The sequence below is a fragment of the Mytilus edulis genome, chromosome 10, assembly GCF_963676685.1.
Source record: "Mytilus edulis chromosome 10, xbMytEdul2.2, whole genome shotgun sequence".
In the NCBI taxonomy this organism is placed as follows: domain Eukaryota; kingdom Metazoa; phylum Mollusca; class Bivalvia; order Mytilida; family Mytilidae; genus Mytilus; species Mytilus edulis.
The window spans coordinates 67,319,443-67,337,394 of record NC_092353.1 but is presented as its reverse complement, the minus strand read 5'-3'; the positions used below and the strand labels follow the sequence as shown (position 1 = coordinate 67,337,394).

The following is a 17,952-nucleotide window of genomic DNA, read 5'->3' as shown; positions in this document are numbered from 1 at the left end:
TCAACGATTTTGATCTGAGCGTCACTGATGAGTCTTATGTAGAAGAAACGCGCGTCTGGCGTATAAAATTATAATCCTGGTACTTTTGATAACTATTTACACCACTGGGTCGATGCCACTGCTGGTGGACGTTTCGTCCCCGAGGGTATCACCAAGCCCAGTAGTCAGTACTTCGGTGTTGACATGAATATCAATTATATAGTCATTTTTATAAATTTTCTGTTTACAAAACCTTGAATTTTTCGAAAAACAAAGGATTTTTTTACCCCAGGAGTAGATTTCCTTAGCCGTAGTAGGCACAACTTTTTGGATTTTGGATCCTCCATGCTTTTCAACTTTGTATTGATTTGGCTTTTTAACTATTTTGATCTGAGCGTCACTCATGAGTCTTATGTAGACGAAACGCGCGTCTGGCGTATAAAATTATAATCCTGGTACTTTTGATAACTATTTACACCACTGGGTCGATGCCACTGCTGGTGGACGTTTCGTCCCCGAGGGAATCACCAGCCCAGTAGTCAGTACTTCGGTGTTGACATGAATATCAATTATATGGTCATTCTTATAAATTTTCTGTTTACAAAACCTTGAATTTTTCGAAAAACTAAGGATTTTTTTACCCCAGGAGTAGATTTCCTTAGCCGTATTTGGCACAACTTTTTGGAATTTTGGATCCTCCATGCTCTTCAACTTTGTATTGATTTGGCTTTTTAACTATTTTGATCTGAGCGTCACTGATGAGTCTTAAGTAGACGAAACGCTCGTCTGGCGTATACAATTATAATCCTGGTACTTTTGTTTTCGTTTTTCGCCCAAAACAACCCAATCTGAATAATCATAAGAATGGATGACAAATGCGACTATACATGGTACCTATAGGACACAGAGGCATGATGATTGATTTATTATTGAAGGAAGAGAAGCGACACACAAAATGAGGTCTTCTCTTTTAATAGTATAATACTTTGCCTGTAGAAAACAATACTTTAAAAGAAAGTTATAAAAAATCACACTGTCTTTATTCAGAGACATTCTTACTCAATAAAACAATATACCACCAATTAGAGAATTCTTTTAATTTTTTATATTTCCTTGCTTTAAAAAATTATATACTCTATAATGTCTATCACTTTTCAACTGTTACATTCAAGAGTACCTGAAAATCTATCTTTTTAAGAAGATACTTTGATTGAGAATGAAAATAGGGAATGTGTCCAAGAGACAACAGCCCGAACAAAGAGCAAAAAACAGTAAAAGGCTACCAATAAGTCTTCAACACAGCGTGAAAATCTCGCAGACGCTCCAACAAAAACATGTGTACTAGTTCAGTGAAAACTAATATCATGTGAATATCTGTTAAATAACTTTTTTTTTATTGTTTATCATTTTAACACTGTTAAGGATATTCGTAGAAAATGCAATGTATTGTAAACAAATACGTCATTAATGCTTAAACGTACATGTTAGTTTAGTGTGCGACTTTTAATTTGTTTTTTTAATGTTTTTGTTTTCACAGTTAAATAAACTACACGAAATCCCGGATTTGAAGAGGTATGCAAATGTTATGTAAATGTATTCAGAGACCGACATTTACATATATTTACAAACCACTGCATTTAGTTTATCTTGTCTTTACATGTTGTAAATATTAATATTTCTTGTGCTATACCCTCCTATGGGCGGTTATGAGAGACCGCGGTTTCTAAAATATATTAACACCTAAAAATCAGCACAGAAGTTTACTTCCTAGCTCATCTAGCCCCTACCATCTTGTCAGGCATTGTCATTACTAAAAACCAATAAATGTATTCTAATCTGAGGAACAATTCGACCTTTTAACAATTTTTTTAATAATGATACTGACGATCCTCCACAAAGTAATATAAATAGAACCATACAAATAGTAAGCAAATGCATATAAAAAAGATGTGGTATGATTGCCAATGAGATAATTCTCCACAAGAGACCAAAATGACACAGAAAATAACAACTACAGGTCACCATAAGGCCATCAACAATGAGCAAAGCCAATTCCGCATAATCATCTATAAAAGGCCCTGAAATGACAATGTAAAATAATTTAAACGGGAAGACTAACGGCCTTATTTATGTACAAAAAATAAATGAAAACGAATATGTAACACATAAACAAACGACAACCACTGAATTACAGGCTCCTTATATCATGTTCTCAAATCTAGATATCATCTCCCATTTAGAAAGAAAAAAAACACATCATGAAAAAATGAACCTAGAAAAATGTATTATGTGTTGCTCTCCTAGCTACAAAATGTATCCAAAATCAAAGATGTGGAACATATTCTATCATAATCATTTGGTAACTAATGCAATTAATGTCTCTTCCATGCCCGTCTTGAACATACAAACTAAATAATAAATAAACAACACTCCTAATGCTCAGATTGTTTGTCATCGTGCAACACAACTAATAACACCATATAGGAAAAACATAGAACTCCTTTTGTCATAAGACAGTGTCAAACATCCAAACATACTATCCACACTCATATGTGTCCACACTTGTATAATTACAATAACATACTTATAGTATGTATACGGAGTCTTCTGCTATCGTAATTCGGATTGATGTTGGAATACGTGGATGTTAGGTGTCACTTTTATACAAAGATGTAACTGAAAGCTTCTGTTTAGAGCCAATACATATAGCTTTCGTTTTAGATACATTTACGGCCATTTCATTGTCATGACACCAGCGAAAAATATCTTGTAACCCGTATTAAGTTTTTGACTGATGCAACTTGACTGATATGGTGCTATCATCGGCAAATACATCGGTGTTATGATAAGGATTAGACAAAGGAAGATCATTTATAAAAATTAAAAACCACTGTTTTTTTTAGGTACACCCGTTTTTTTGTTGGCACTGGCTACGGTTACATGGAAATGTAACAATAATAAAAATATTATTGTTACATTGGAGACTAAATGCCGGAATGCATGGTTGAGTAAGGACCTGTTTAATTACGAATGTAACAATAATTATTGAGGCTACGGTTACATTGCGTTATTGTTACATGAAAAAAAGCAATGTACGATGGGACTAGTTATATGTACTAAATAATAAAAGTTGAGGACATTTATTACATACATTTATAACATACAATTTATTTACTGTAATTTTTTATTTACAATGACAATTTCTACAAATCCAGTAAGTTGTTTTTAAAGTCCGACACATTTTTGATGAACGAAATTACGTCCTACACGGATACATGTACATACAGAATTTCTTAGTATTTAAGTTACAGTTAGCAAACTTTGCTTTTGATTATCAATTTGCGTCAAGTTATAAAGCTGTATGAAATGTATGTCTTAATATTGTTTCAGTTTCGTTTAAAAGGCCCGTTTAAAACGCATCCCAAGTTTTATTTTTTTCACCATAAACAAAATTGGTCCAAAGTATAATGACAGTAATAAGAGTAGGTGTGCAGTTAAATACTTTAAAAAAGTGAAACCATTGAACTATATTGTTCGCCTTTGACAGTCACACCCCTAATCTTGAGTAGTATCTTTAAGAATATCAAAACCATTAATACGTAGTAAAACTATTCAAGTTGTACACCATTTGTTAAATAATAATATTTTATTATTTATCAGTATTAAATTACAAGTATTGCTTAGTACATATGAAAGAATGAAGCAATACAACTATAGAAGATTTAAGTTTAATCAATCTAGCGTACATTACTGTTTTTCATGTAACAATAACGTAATGTAACCGTAGCCTCAGTAAAGTTGTTACATTTGTAATTAATCGGTTCCTCACCCAACTTTGCATTCCGGCAATTAGTCTCCAATGTAACAATAATATTTTTATTATTGTTACATTTCCATGTAACCGTAGCCAGTGCCTTTTTTGTTTTGGTACGTATGAAAGTGTATTTGAAATAGATACCAACTAATATCTGTCATCCAAATATGATGTAAACCAACGTAGCGAAGGATAAGAAAATTTGTTTTTGTATTAATTTTTGAATGAGCTGTTGTTTATGATTGAAAATATAAAAGGTTTTTGCTAGTTCCGGATTTTTACCACTCTCACTTTTTTGCTCTCTCCCAGCTCACCTCTAACTCTACTTTCACTCGCGCACTCTCTTTCCCACTCACTCTCGCGCGCTCACTTACTCTCTCCCTCTCCTTCACTGTTTCACACTCTCCCTCTCTCTCTGCCGCACACTTTCTCTCTCTCTCCATCAGTTCCGCACACTTACTCTCTCGCGACCACTCGTTCACTCTCGCGCACTCATTCACACTCTCTCCTTCTCTATCGTTCTCTCTCCTGCTCTCTCTCTCCTGCTCTCTCTCCTCTCTCTCCTACTCTCCCTCTCCTACTCTCCCTCTCTTGCTCCCTTCCTCTCTCTCTTTCTAATTTTCTCTCTCTCCCTCTCTCTCTCTCGCCCTTTCCATCTCTCTCTCCCTCTATCCCTTTCCCTCTCCCTCTCTTTCCCTCTATCCCTTTCCCTCTCCCTCTCTTTCCCTCTCCCTCTCTTTCCTTCTCCCTCTCCCTCTCTCTCCCTTTCCCTCTCTCTCCCTTTCCCTCTCCCTGGTTATTTCTTTCTCTCCATCTCCCTGTTTCTCTCTTTCTCTCCCTTCTCTATTTCTCTATTTCTCTCCCTGGTTCACTCTTTTTCTCACTCGCACTTTTTCGCGAGAGAGAAAGAAAGCGAGAGAGAAAGAAAGCGAGAGAGAGAGAGAGAGAGAGAGAGTAACAGAGAGAGAGAGGAACAGAGAGAGAAAGAGAGAAGGGGAGAGAGAGAGAGAAACAGAGAGGGGGAGAAACAGAGAAATAAAAAGAAAAAGAGACAGAAAGAGAAACAAAGAAAGAAAAAGAGAGAGAAAGAGAAAGAAAGAAAGAAAAAAAAGAAAGACGAAGAGAGAGAGAAAGAGCATTTTACCTTTCCAAAATAAATTCTTTTGGGCTATTTCAAACCCAAAAGAAAATGCACTATTAATATAGTGATAGGCTAAGGCAGTACTGGTTCTACTCCGGTATGGCTATGAAATTAACACAGTCCGTCGGGGAGAACAATACTGCCTACCAATACCTTGGAAAGGCCGGCACCCTCACCTTCAGTAAACTTCATTAGGTTAGGGTACAATCTATATCTATATAAATAGAAACCTTGTATATCAATGGAAATAATGTACGTATTGGTATTTGGAAAAAATCTATCTTGCATTTAAACTTTTTTTTTAAAGAAATCTTTATAAGTTTGCTTTCATTTTATGCTTATTAATTGTCATACTTTAGATTTTTTTCATTTCATTTGATTTTAAAACACTTTCATTTTGAAAATTTCGAAATTTTAGAAATGAACATATAAAGGAACGATAACTGTAATGGTGTAATATATGTAACTCAAATGAAAACAAGAAGTTTTTACCCATATCACAGTGGGTAAGATAGTCGCGCGAGAGAACGTTATGTGCTGTTGAATCGGTCTTGACTGGTGCTGGTGATCATTGAAAAAATAATTTTTGACGTTTTTCCGCATAAAAAATGGAAGAAAACAGTTTTTAAGTTAGTTTCTTATGGGGTCATAGGCAAACAATTAAACATATGACCCTCTAAACTGTTTCAGTAAGCGTATGACAAAAGTGTTCATTTTTAGACAATCTAGAACTGAAAAAAATAAACCAAATGCTCCTTAACTATACCCAGATCCACACGACAAAATTGTTTTGTGAAAAACCTGTGCATTTTATCAGTTTAGACATTCTTTATTCTGTGCTGGTGGGTCCTGTCATTGTGCTAGTTGGTCCTGATACGGTGATGGTAGGTCCTATATAAAGGCAACAGTAGTATACCGCTGTTCAAAACTCATAAATCCATGGACAAAAAACAAAATCGGGATAACAAACTAAAACCGAGGGAAACGCATTAAATATAAGAGGAGAACAACGACATAACACTATCATTTTGCTAGTTGGTCCTGATACGGTGATGGTGGGTCCTATCATTGTGCTAGTTGGTCCTGATCCGGTGCTGGTGCTGGTGATTTTTTCATATTTGATACAACCGTAATAGAATCAATAAAATTGGGAAGATAATTGTATTCAATCGGATTTGAGACCTATCATTACTCTTTGCATTCATTTAGCTGTTTAATAAGCGTTTTCAAATAATCGTAACTTAAATATATTATATGGAAGGGCAACATCTTCCGTCCAATGTTAGATGAAAAATTAATTAAAAAATTGAGACCGGAACTAGCAAAAACCTTTTATATTCTCAATCATAAACAACAGCTCATTAAAAATTTAATTAAAATAGTCTTATTCAAGATGCCCTTAAATTGATGATTTTATAATATGCTTACTAAAACAGTTTTAAAAGGTGCTTATGATAAAGCGCCGTTTATAACGACAATAAACATTTGACTGGTTATTTCAGTTATATATATTCGAGATTAGATGATCTAACTCCTTCCTTAATATCTTAATATATACACTGTCTTAAATACATTTCGACTGGACCAGACACAAGTTGTTTCCTTTTTCCTTTTTCGATATTCAAATTTTGAAAATATTACAGGTCCAAACTGAATTTTTTTCCCTCAAAATTTTTTTTTCACAATTTTTTTTTTCCTCATTGGATTTTCATTTCCTTATTCGGTTTCTATTTCCTTATTTGATTTTCATTTCCTTTTTCGATATCTGTTACCTTATTCGGTTTCTTTTTCCTTATTCGATCTTCATTTCCTTATTTGGGTTCTATTTCTGTTTCTATTTCAATATGCTGGTCAGACAGTCCCGGATCCCAGAAAAATATTGAAGTGGGAAATAGCTTGTGTCAATCCCTTTCAAGTTGTCCATTTACGTATTTTCAATTTCGACAACACATTCAGTACTCTTTTAACATATTCCTACGGAAAATTTTCGAATTAGACTTAGCTCATTTTAAAGGTATTGACACAGGCTATTTCCCACTTAAATATTTTTCTGGGGTCTGGGCCCGTCTATCCATCACAGAGGTTCAAACCACGGCCGACACTCGGCTAACCGAGAGATAGTCGGTTAATCTATATTGAGTATGCGGCTATATCGGCGGTTGGTCTGTTAATCGGGTTGGTTATACGTCTGTTAAGAGTAAAACGCACAATTTTGATATTAAAATCTATTTAATATACAGATTTTAGGTACATTATAAGAATCAAATCAAAAAAAGAAAAGTGTCTGACAAAATGATATATATCATAGAACATTTTCCAACTGTAAAAACATTTCATAGTCTGCGCAGTTTTCAGTAAAACTAAAAGGCGTCGCGCAAGTATGTAGTATTTATGCTTATACGCATAGCAATTTTTGTAATGAAAGGCGAAAAAAACAATTTTAGATATCATTTAAAGAACACAAAATCGTACTTGGGTTCTAAAATATAAATTGAAATTAGTAAATATTTCATAATTGTAATATAACGTCAGTAATACCACGTTTTAGTGAACATTATGGGAATAAAGTCTGTTAATGGGTTGGACAATTGAAATTGTGTCAGTTAAGAGTTATTTAGCCACGACAATAGTTGTGCTACCTTTATATTTTCCCTTTGAAAAAGTTAAGAATGAGATGCTCTTGAGTAAAAAAAAATGACAATACGCTGCAACAGTATCCTTCTAGTAAGAACATTTTTATTTTGACTTCCTTTGCATTTTATTAAGGAGTGTGTCACTTCAATATATGGATATGGATTGCCTGCTGGAGTATGCATGAATCTATTATTAACGTTTTCTTCAGCCTTAATTTTTGTGTCTGTTCAAAGTAGCACGTTCTCAAATCCGTCCGAAAGTGTCTTTCTAATACAACACAGGGTACATATAACGTGTTGTCGTTCTCATATGCACATGATATTTGTAACTGGACGTTAAACTCTAAATCGTCAACATCATCCGATTGGTTCTTTTCTTCTATTACTGAATCATCTGTTGTTTACAAATCAGTCTAAAGAAGTAAATGGAAAGGAGCTAATGCAGCTACATTTGGTTATCTTAAGTTTTAATTCATTTTATTCCGTTTAGTTCCTTTCTACATAAGTGCAGAGGAGAACTGCAGTTGTCCGCATGTAAACTTTTAGCATTTATTACCAATATGAATACAAGGCAATCCGTTACTGTTTCAACACCCAGGGAAGTTTCATGTCTTTATTCTCAAACAGTTATTATTCTTTTCTATCTTTTTTTATTAATGCATCACTTCCTACTGTCCTTATCTATTATTCTGTATATTCTGTGTTTCCATCAGGATTCTCGTGTATAGAATGAGGGTCCGGATTGGGGTGTTGTTTATTTCTATATTCTTTAAATTGTCTGTTACTTTTCTCTACATTTTATTTTATCTTACTCATTATTATTTCTTTATTCTTTATATTCTAGCATCCCAATATATATTTTTTACTTACTGATGTTTATTTACATTACGACGTTTATCTCTGATTTATATACTGGTTAATACCAATTTAGATACAAATTAGTGTCATTCATGACAACCTAAACAGAATCCACATGATATATGCGACCATTCTTGGATGAAATCAATATGTATAGATTATAACATGCCCTTTTCTATATTAGCCCTGGTATCATCCCGAGACTCCCATATCGGCCTCGAGGCTTTAGCCGAGGGCCGATATGGGTCGAGGGATGATACCAGGGCAAATATGGAAAAAACATGTTATAATCTTTAAGCTATTTATCACATATTTAAGTGTTGCAGAAAAGAGGGAAAAAAGTTCAATTATAACAATTTAATGAAACATAACAGGTAAATCTTTAAAATGTATCCGTATCCGTAACAAATATGTGATAAGATATAAATAACACATAGCTGAGAGGGTGATAGAGCAGATTGGGTCCCGAGAAAACATTGTCAACCGCGGCGAAGCCAAGGTTGACAATGTTTTTTCGAGGGATACCGATCTGCTCTATCACCCTCTCAGCTATGTGATATTTGATTTATTATAATGAATGTCCTATCATCATTTTCTTTAACAGATGAGTTTTATTATAAAGTATTTTCTATGTAGTCACGTACTTGACAGCGTAACGGGTATTTGAAAAATCATCAGAAGTGAAGTAAATAGACAATACACTGCCGTAGCACACGGTACGGTTGGTACGGTTCCGACCGTACCATTTTTAACTGCAGGTACGGAAAACCGTACCAAAAAAAAATCAAAAATATATCAAAAAAATATGTTAGAATATTATGCAAACTTTATACAATAAACGTTTTACATTTACTTCTGCCTGTTTTCTTAAAGAAAAAACGTCTCTCAACGTTAAAAGTACAGAGCAACGTACGTAACTGCAGATCTTACCGTAATCGATTTATTGATTAACAATTAATTAATTTGTTCTGGGAAAATGTACTTATGAATTATATTATTACGTTCATAAGAGGATTGACACTAAGAGAACGAGTGTTATTGTCAGAGGTTGTTACAGTCTTAAAACTAGTTTTAGTCCTGCCAGCAACAAATGCGACAAGCGAAAGGTCGTTTAGTACACTTCGTCATATCAAGACATATCTACGGTCGATGAAACAGGACAGATTGAACGATCTCATGGTGCTGCGTGTTCATAAAACAAGAACAGATAATTTAGACTTAAAGAGTATCGCTAGGGAATTTGCATTCAAGGAATACCGTAAAAACATATTCCGAAAGTTTCAATAAATTTATTCTTCATTCGTTTCTAAACATGAAACGTGTTCTGATTACGGGTTTATAATTTTTTACCGACCAAGGTGGCCTTGGAAAGGGAAAAGGGAGGGGGCGGCTTCCAATTTCTTGGGGGTTTCATGGTTTGTTTTGGATAGGGAAAAAATTGTAAACTTAAAATGAAAATCGACAAGGGGTGAAACATTCCTTATCATTCTAACATGAAATAAGTTTTCCTTTTTGCAAGGGTGATTTTGGCGTTTTTCATCAAAGTAAAATCAGAGATGGAGAGTTCCCCCAACCGCTACCGGTAAAAATGATTAGTTCTTTGATATCTGAAACTGATTTCTTATGCAATAAATTTTTCAACCAGAAAAATACAAAGCCACCAAAATGTTAAAAAGAAGAGTCGACAAACTAATCACTAACCAAAAAATAATAATCGTGCTCAATGAACAAGACAAGTTAGGGAACAAATAAGACGCACAAGGACACCATTCAACAGTGAAAATTAAAAACAAACAAGACACACAGACCCAAAAAATACTGGGGCGACATCAGGTGCTCCGAAAGGGTAAGTGAAGACATCCAAAAAAAATAGTGTAATTGTGTAGGGCTCTCTTGCCTTACCGCTGAATCATCTTCTGTCCTTCAGGACCACCTCCAGCATCAAGAATATATAAACAGTTGTATGTACACATTATATAAAGTTTCTTTTATACACAGCTAGTGTTCCATTTCACACGCGATTCGATGTTTATCTTTTGATCCATATAGATTTTGAAATGAACTTCTTTTCATTGGAGTTTTAGCTGACGAGTTACATATAACAAAATCGTACACAATACATTTAGAAAAGATACAAATAATCAAGAAACACAATGCTTTATATCATTTCTCCATCTTGATAGTCGCTGTATGATTTTCAAAAATTCATTTCCTACAAGGTCAAGACGACCACCCTAGTGTCGACTTGAGTGGTAGTCTTGAAAGTTAACATTAAAACATTTTTATCCCAACGCAATTTTACGCCTGTCCCAAGTCAGGAACCTCTGGCCTTTGTTTCTTCTTGTTCTGTTTTCAGTTTTAGTTCTTTTGTGTGTAATGGAGTGTAGAAGAGCGAATTCCTTTGAACTAATTTACATCGTTGTTACTTGGCCGGATGCAGCCTACCCCAGTGTATGTTAGGATTTCGGTATTGTTTTGACACATTTCCCATTTCCATCCACTTTTCTATTCACTATGGGAAAACGGTATTACTATTACCTTTTCCCCAGCATTAGGTTGGCTTTTTGTGTACCAAAGGCAGGTGAAGGAAATGAACATAGGAGCGCTGTGATTGGATGTAAGGGTACAATATATTTTTCATTTAGCTATGAATAACAGCAGTGTGTATATTTACAATATAAATTTTGAAACCGATTGAAATATTTTTTAGAGAATTTGTGAAACGATTTTTAATAAACTACAAAACCGGCAAGTGAATGGACCACAGACATTAATATTTTTTGTTTTTCAAGTTGTCAAGTAAAAAATACTGCTTTTCAAAAACAAATTTTAGTGCCAGGAAACACCTAGAATGCAGGATTTTAACGCTATTAACCCCAGAGCTTCTGGGGGCCTTGAGCGGTCCCCAGACCCCTTGCCGTAAGAGAGCCTCGCTTTGCGAGGCTGAAGGAACACTTCGTGTCCCTTATGTTTACTTTCGAAAACCGTACCATTAATTTTGGCCATGCTACGCCTATGCAATAGTAGTGCATTGACTTGACATATAAACGATACAAGGATTAGGCCCGAAACGGGAAAAAAGCTCTGCTATCAAGAAAAAAATTATTTTCAATTGTTGTTATTTTGTTATTGTTATTTATTTTATTTAAATTTTGGGTAAATACCCCTTTCAAAAGGCCTCATATCTGGCTGAGAAATATACATCACAATGAACATGATGAAATGTACATCACCAGTTGAAACCCATCGATGGTGAACGAATGCGTTTAATATCAACAATAAGCATACTGTAACACACAATGATTTATAGGTTTTAAAGTAAAAATATTAACAAGTGAAATACGTTTTTCCAACAATTGTAAAAGAAATAAGTTTGAGTCGTTCCACGCTTCGTTGTATAGTAAATTAGAACTTTAAGCATTGTCTATAAAATAACTTGATGTAGATTCAATTCATTGTCGTTTAAACTGCCGATTTTTGATTGGTCTAGCCGAGAGGGTGACATTCCAAAAAATTGTCACCCGCTCAGCCATGTGATAGAGTAAATTAACATCTTCGTATTAGGCAATCAAAATATGGCATATTAACATGATGTATAATAATACTTTAATTTATCATATGTTTAGTAGTAAATACAGTAGTTTTGCATATGTGATAAATAGCCTGCTGTTTAATCCATATCGCGCAACTTTGATGCGCACCCTTTATCGCACACCCTTTATCACACCCCTACCCTTTATCGCATACCCTTTATCACACCCCTACTTTTTTTTTTTTTTTTTTTTTTTACATTAAGTCAGTTTTGGTTTTTTTTTTGCTTAAGAAAAATTTCCCTCAAAATAGGTAAATTTTTGGAATGACGTCATTGTTTGGTATGTGACGTCACGAACGTCGAGTTTTCATATTGTATGTGACGTCACGAACGTCAAGTTTCCATATTTTTTGGCACACTAAATGCAACTATGAAAAATAATTAATACAATAATAAACAAAATATTTTTAAAACAACAGCACGCAAATTGTAAGGTAACCCAAGTGCTTTGGATAAGTAATTGAGCAGTTCTTTTAAGGCCTTTTAAACAAGACAAAAGTAGAACTGAAGGTAATCCAGTGCTATGGATCAGAAAACAGTTCATATTATATAATACTCTTCTGTTGAAATATATGATAAAGTGTATAATACATGGCAAAATCCGTATCACATGCCGTATCACCCTCGACCAATATCATCCCTCGGGCCTAAAGGCCCTTGGGCTGATATTGATGTCTCGGGATGATACGACATATGATACGGATTTTGCCATGTATTATTCTCTATATTACACTTTTTTTTATGTCAGTTTTCAATATTCATGGCCTAAATTCATTGTTCATGTCAGTGTTTCCGTATATATTATGTTTCATTGCTCATGTGTTGTTTCCGTATATTTTAGCCACTCGTCTTGAGCCTACCCATTTGATCCGATAACACCCCATACAGCAATAAAATTATACTTTTATTGCCATTCATAACTCTTAACAGACCAATTAACAGACCGGGTTTTATACATCCGACCCATTAACAGACCAGGTTTTAAATAAAGATTGATTTATGTCACCAAAATACAGATTTTTGTGTAGATTTTTCACACAATGATATCAATTTGGTTGACAAACATAATGCCTGTCTTTGTTCGATGTTCAAAATATCGCATGCAAGTAAATTCAACCAACGTGTCTTTTTGTGTACATTTTGTGTGTGTAAAATGTGTATAAATTTATTGATGAGTAACACGCCTTTTCATTTTATAGATCGTACATCGAAGCTAGAAAAATAATAATTACACCACTGGATTCGGTACATTGAATTGTTTTGTTAGACATGAATAATTTTTATGATAAACATATATTTAAAAAGTTATACAATGAAACATGCAGAATTTCCAATGATTTTCTCGATAACACCTGATTAACAGACTTTAGCCAACCCGATTAACAGACCCACCGCCGATATAGCCACATACTCAATATAGATTAACCGACCAATCTCTCGGTTAGCCGAGTGTCGGCCGGTTCCCCTTAACGTAATTTTCTGTATTAATCATACATTCGGTACTACTCGGCATATCCCTACGTCAAAGTTCTGAACCGGACCTAGCTCATTTCAAAGGTATATGTATTAACCCAGGTTATTACCCACTTAGATATTTTTCTGAGATCCGTCGACGTCTGGCAATCACATAGGTTCAAAGTTGCCCTTTGACATGAATACAATACCCAGAACCCAAGTTCCTTTATAATCACGTTTGTATCTACATCCATTTGGTATAAATTTTATATATTACAGAGTCTATTATTTCGTCGAATTTCGGACATTGAAAAACCGGGGGGTCTCAGAGGCGGATTTAGGGGGGGCAGGGGAAAAAAATTGGTTACTTATATTATAGGGAATCACTGGAGCGTGACTGGAGCGGGCCCACTTTTATGTCAGTCAGTGGGCCCCCACTTATGAAAATTTCTGGATCCGCCACTGGGTCTCAACATCATCTAAGCGGTGTACAGTAGGATTTCACTGTATATTTCTTCTTTTTTTTGGCTTTCCATAAATATTTCTATTTATATTTCTAAATATCACTGGAGTGAACGGTATTTGTTTTTGTTTTAGATATCATATATTAAATTACATCTTTGATGGAGGGAAAACGGTATTAAAAATTAAAGACAAATAGTATCATGACCAACTTCCAACGGAGCTGGTTTATGTTATCCATGCCCACTGTCATTTTGCACCAAATTTATGAAATTTTGCAAGTCTTTTCGAATAATTCTCTAGAAAATATTTCAATAGGTTTCAAAATTTATATTGTAAATATACACACTGCAGTTATTAATAGATAAATAGAAAATATATTGTACATAAAATTGAGAATGGAAATGGGGAATGTGTCAAAGAGACAACAACCCGACCATAGAAAAAAACAACAGCAGAAGGTCACCAACAGGTCTTCAATGTAGCGAGACATTCCCGCACCGGAGGCGTCCTTCAGCTGGCCCCTAAACAAATATATACTAGTTCAGTGATAATGAACGCCATACTAATTTCCGAATTGTACACAAGAAACTAGAATTTAAAAAATACAAGACTAACAAAGGCAAGAGGCTCCTGACTTGGGACAGGCGCAAAAATGCGGCGGGGTTAAACATGTTTATGAGATCTCAACCCTCCCCCTATACCTCTAGCCAATGTAGAAAAGTAAATGCATAACAATACGCACATTTAAAATTCAGTTCAAGAGAAGTCCGAGTATGATGTCAGAAGATGTAACCAAAGAAAATAAACAAAATGACAATAATACATAAATAAAAACAGACTACTAGCAGTTAACTGACATGCCAGCTCCAGACTTCAATTAAACTGATTGAAAGATTATGATTTCATCATATGAATATCAGGCACAATCCTTCCCGTTAGGGGTTTAGTATCATACCATCATAACATATATGAGAAGAACATAACCCGTGTCATGCCAACAACTGGTTTTTTAATAAATGTGTTTAGTTCCGATGCAAAGACCCTATAAGTGAATCAATATTAACGCCAAAATAAGCAATCTTTAGTGACCTGACAACAGTATCGTAACTATATCCCTTCTTTACATCCAATCACATCGCTCCTAATTTGACTTCCTTCACCTGCCTTTGGTACACAAAAGGCAAACTTAATGCTGGGAAAATTAAATACTACCGTTTTCCCTGAATCTTTGATGTCGTTTTTATTGATAAAATTCGATATTACATGAAGACAAATATTCAACTTCTGTAAGGGTTTATCATTACAGGTCAACGAGAATTCACGACTGCTTGAAGGGGTCATAAAACGATTTCAGGCGTATCTTTTCACTTTTCTTAATTTTTTAATGTAATCATTTTTTTAAATTTTTTTTATGATTTGCAACTAAATTTGAATATTGAACCTGAGACTACTATAACACAGAGATTGGTCACTACCGATTTAACGTGTAGTGTGAGTCTCCACTTTTTCAGCTACGTTAACATAACGTAGTTTCGTATTTAACGGTAGTTTCGTATTTAACCGTAGCAGACGACATATATCACCACATAATCACCGAGACTACTAATTGTCTATATCAGTATCGGATATAATTAAAAGTAAATTATAAAAAAAAAATAGATGGAAAAGGAAAATAATTTATTAATATCTTTGTTATCACTACTCGTATCTATATATTTTTTATTTAATCCGTTTATATTTCGTTAATAAATTGTAATTATGCGGCGAAAATGCAAATGTGATTAATCTTATCCATCTTAAAGTTAGGTACATTGTTTTGCTACAGGTCCGTTAATTGTATCTAATATACAAATATTTTACCTGTAAAGATGGGTAGTGTCAATAGCATGGGAGATGAATTTGTTTCACAGCTGGGTGCCTAGAATACACGACTGAGTCGCGTTAATTACAATAAACTTTTATTCCGTATACTTGTACTAAATAGAATCATATTCAAAACAGTGTGGTCCTGGCCATTGATTGACGACCTAAATTATCACATTGACTGGGACAGATTAGGTGAACGTTTGTCGGTAACAATCACTGCTCTCTATGTACTTGTTAAAGACACTGAATCTGTGGGGTCACAAAAGGTTCTCAACACCTAAATAAAAAAATTCGAAGAACGAATCCGGAATAATACGATGTGTTGATTTATATCAATAATATAAATCAAAACATAAAGGTTATTCCTGAATAATTTTTCGAATTATTTTATTATTAAAGGCGTTAAGAACCTTTGGTGACCCCACAGTTTAAATTCTATAATAAGCAAGAGGTGAGCAATGGTCGTTACAGACAAACGTTCACCTAATCTGTCCCAGTCGACGGGATAATCAAGGTCGTCAATCAATGGCCAGGACAACACTGTTTTGAATATGATTCTAAAATATATTTCTTTACATACGTGAACCGATATCGACAAACGTTTGCAAATATTACACAAACATTTAACAGCATTTACATTGGTTGTAAATGTTTTATAAACCGCAGTCTCTCAAAACTTTGCATACGTCTGTAAAGATATGTTGCAAATATCAATATTTATCAAAATAACTACAATACTGGAAAGTGTTAGTAAATAAAATATATTTCTTTACATACGTGAACCGATATCGACAAACGTTTGCAAATATTACACAAACATTTGACAGCATTTACATTGGTTGTAAATGTTACTAGTGTCAAGCTATCCAGCAATTCTCATCCTGCAATTCTCTTTAAGTAAAGCTATCCTGCAATTCGTCATCCTGCAATTGCGTTTGGAAAACAACTTGGGCGACAATTTTATTTTTCTTTAAAATCATAGTTTTTAACTTTTTTGTTCGAAAACGGGAATTTATATTGAAAATCAAAGATTTTTATATCCAATTACCAAATTTTTACTACAGTTTGTAGATTTCTAACTCATATTAACGGTTTTATAATTAGCATTTACAATAAAAAAAAAATATGACGACCATTCAAACAAAGTATGATGTGTTAATTTAGGATGTGATTCGTAGTAATGCATGTTAAACCAACATTTGCGATTTAAAAAAAAAACTCTACAAATATAGAATTTTAATATAAAATAATTTTTTTAATGGTATAACTTCATATCTCACATTTCCGACCCACTGTCTCAGTAGTTTCTTATGGCTAGGCATTATAGACGCTGCCCTCAGGAATAGCATTTGGATAGGACTACAACGTGAGGCTAAAGAATTTCTGGGGTAAGCATTCTGAGGGACGAAAATTTCGTCCGTAACACGGGAAAAAAGTCATTTGCTGAAATATGCACTGGGGTCACCCATTTGTTTAAACTCGTTGCCCCGGCAGTTCTGTACGGCTAGGGATTATAGAACCTGCTCTAATGAATAGCTATTGGGTGCGACTACAACGAAGGGGCAAAGAATTTCTGGGGTAAGCATTACTAATGGAAGGAAATAGCGTCCGAAACATGGAAATCAAACCAAATTTGATATAATACGCATTGGGGGCACCCACTTTCCGACCCACTGTCTCAGTAGTTCCTTATGGCTAGGCATTATAGACGCTGCCCTGAGGAATAGCTATTGGATAGGACTACATCATGAACCTAAAGAATTTCTGGGGTAAGCATTCTGAGGGGCCGAACATTTCGTCCGTAACACGAAAAAAAAGTCATATTTGCTGAAATATGCACTGGGGTCACCCACTTGTTCAAACTCGTTGCCCCTACAGTTCTGTATGGCTAGGGATTATAGAACCTGCTCTAATGAATAGCTATTGGGTGCGACTACAACGAAGGGGCAAAGAATTTTTGGGGTAAGCATTACTAATGGACGGAAATTGCGTCCGAAACACGGAAATCCAACCAAATTTGATATAATACGCATTGGGGGCACCCACTTTCCGACCCACTGTCTCAGTAGTTCCTTATGACTAGGCATTAAAGACGCTGCCCTTAGGAATAGCTATTGGATAGGAATACAACGTGAGGCTAAAGAATTTC

At 34.6% G+C, this 17,952-nt stretch overlaps 1 pseudogene; it reads right to left on the bottom strand.

The window, feature by feature from the left end:
• Positions 1 to 4,306: 4,306 nt before the first annotated feature.
• LOC139492923 (uncharacterized) overlaps positions 4,307 to 17,952 on the bottom strand; it is a 30,185-nt pseudogene continuing 16,539 nt past the window's right edge.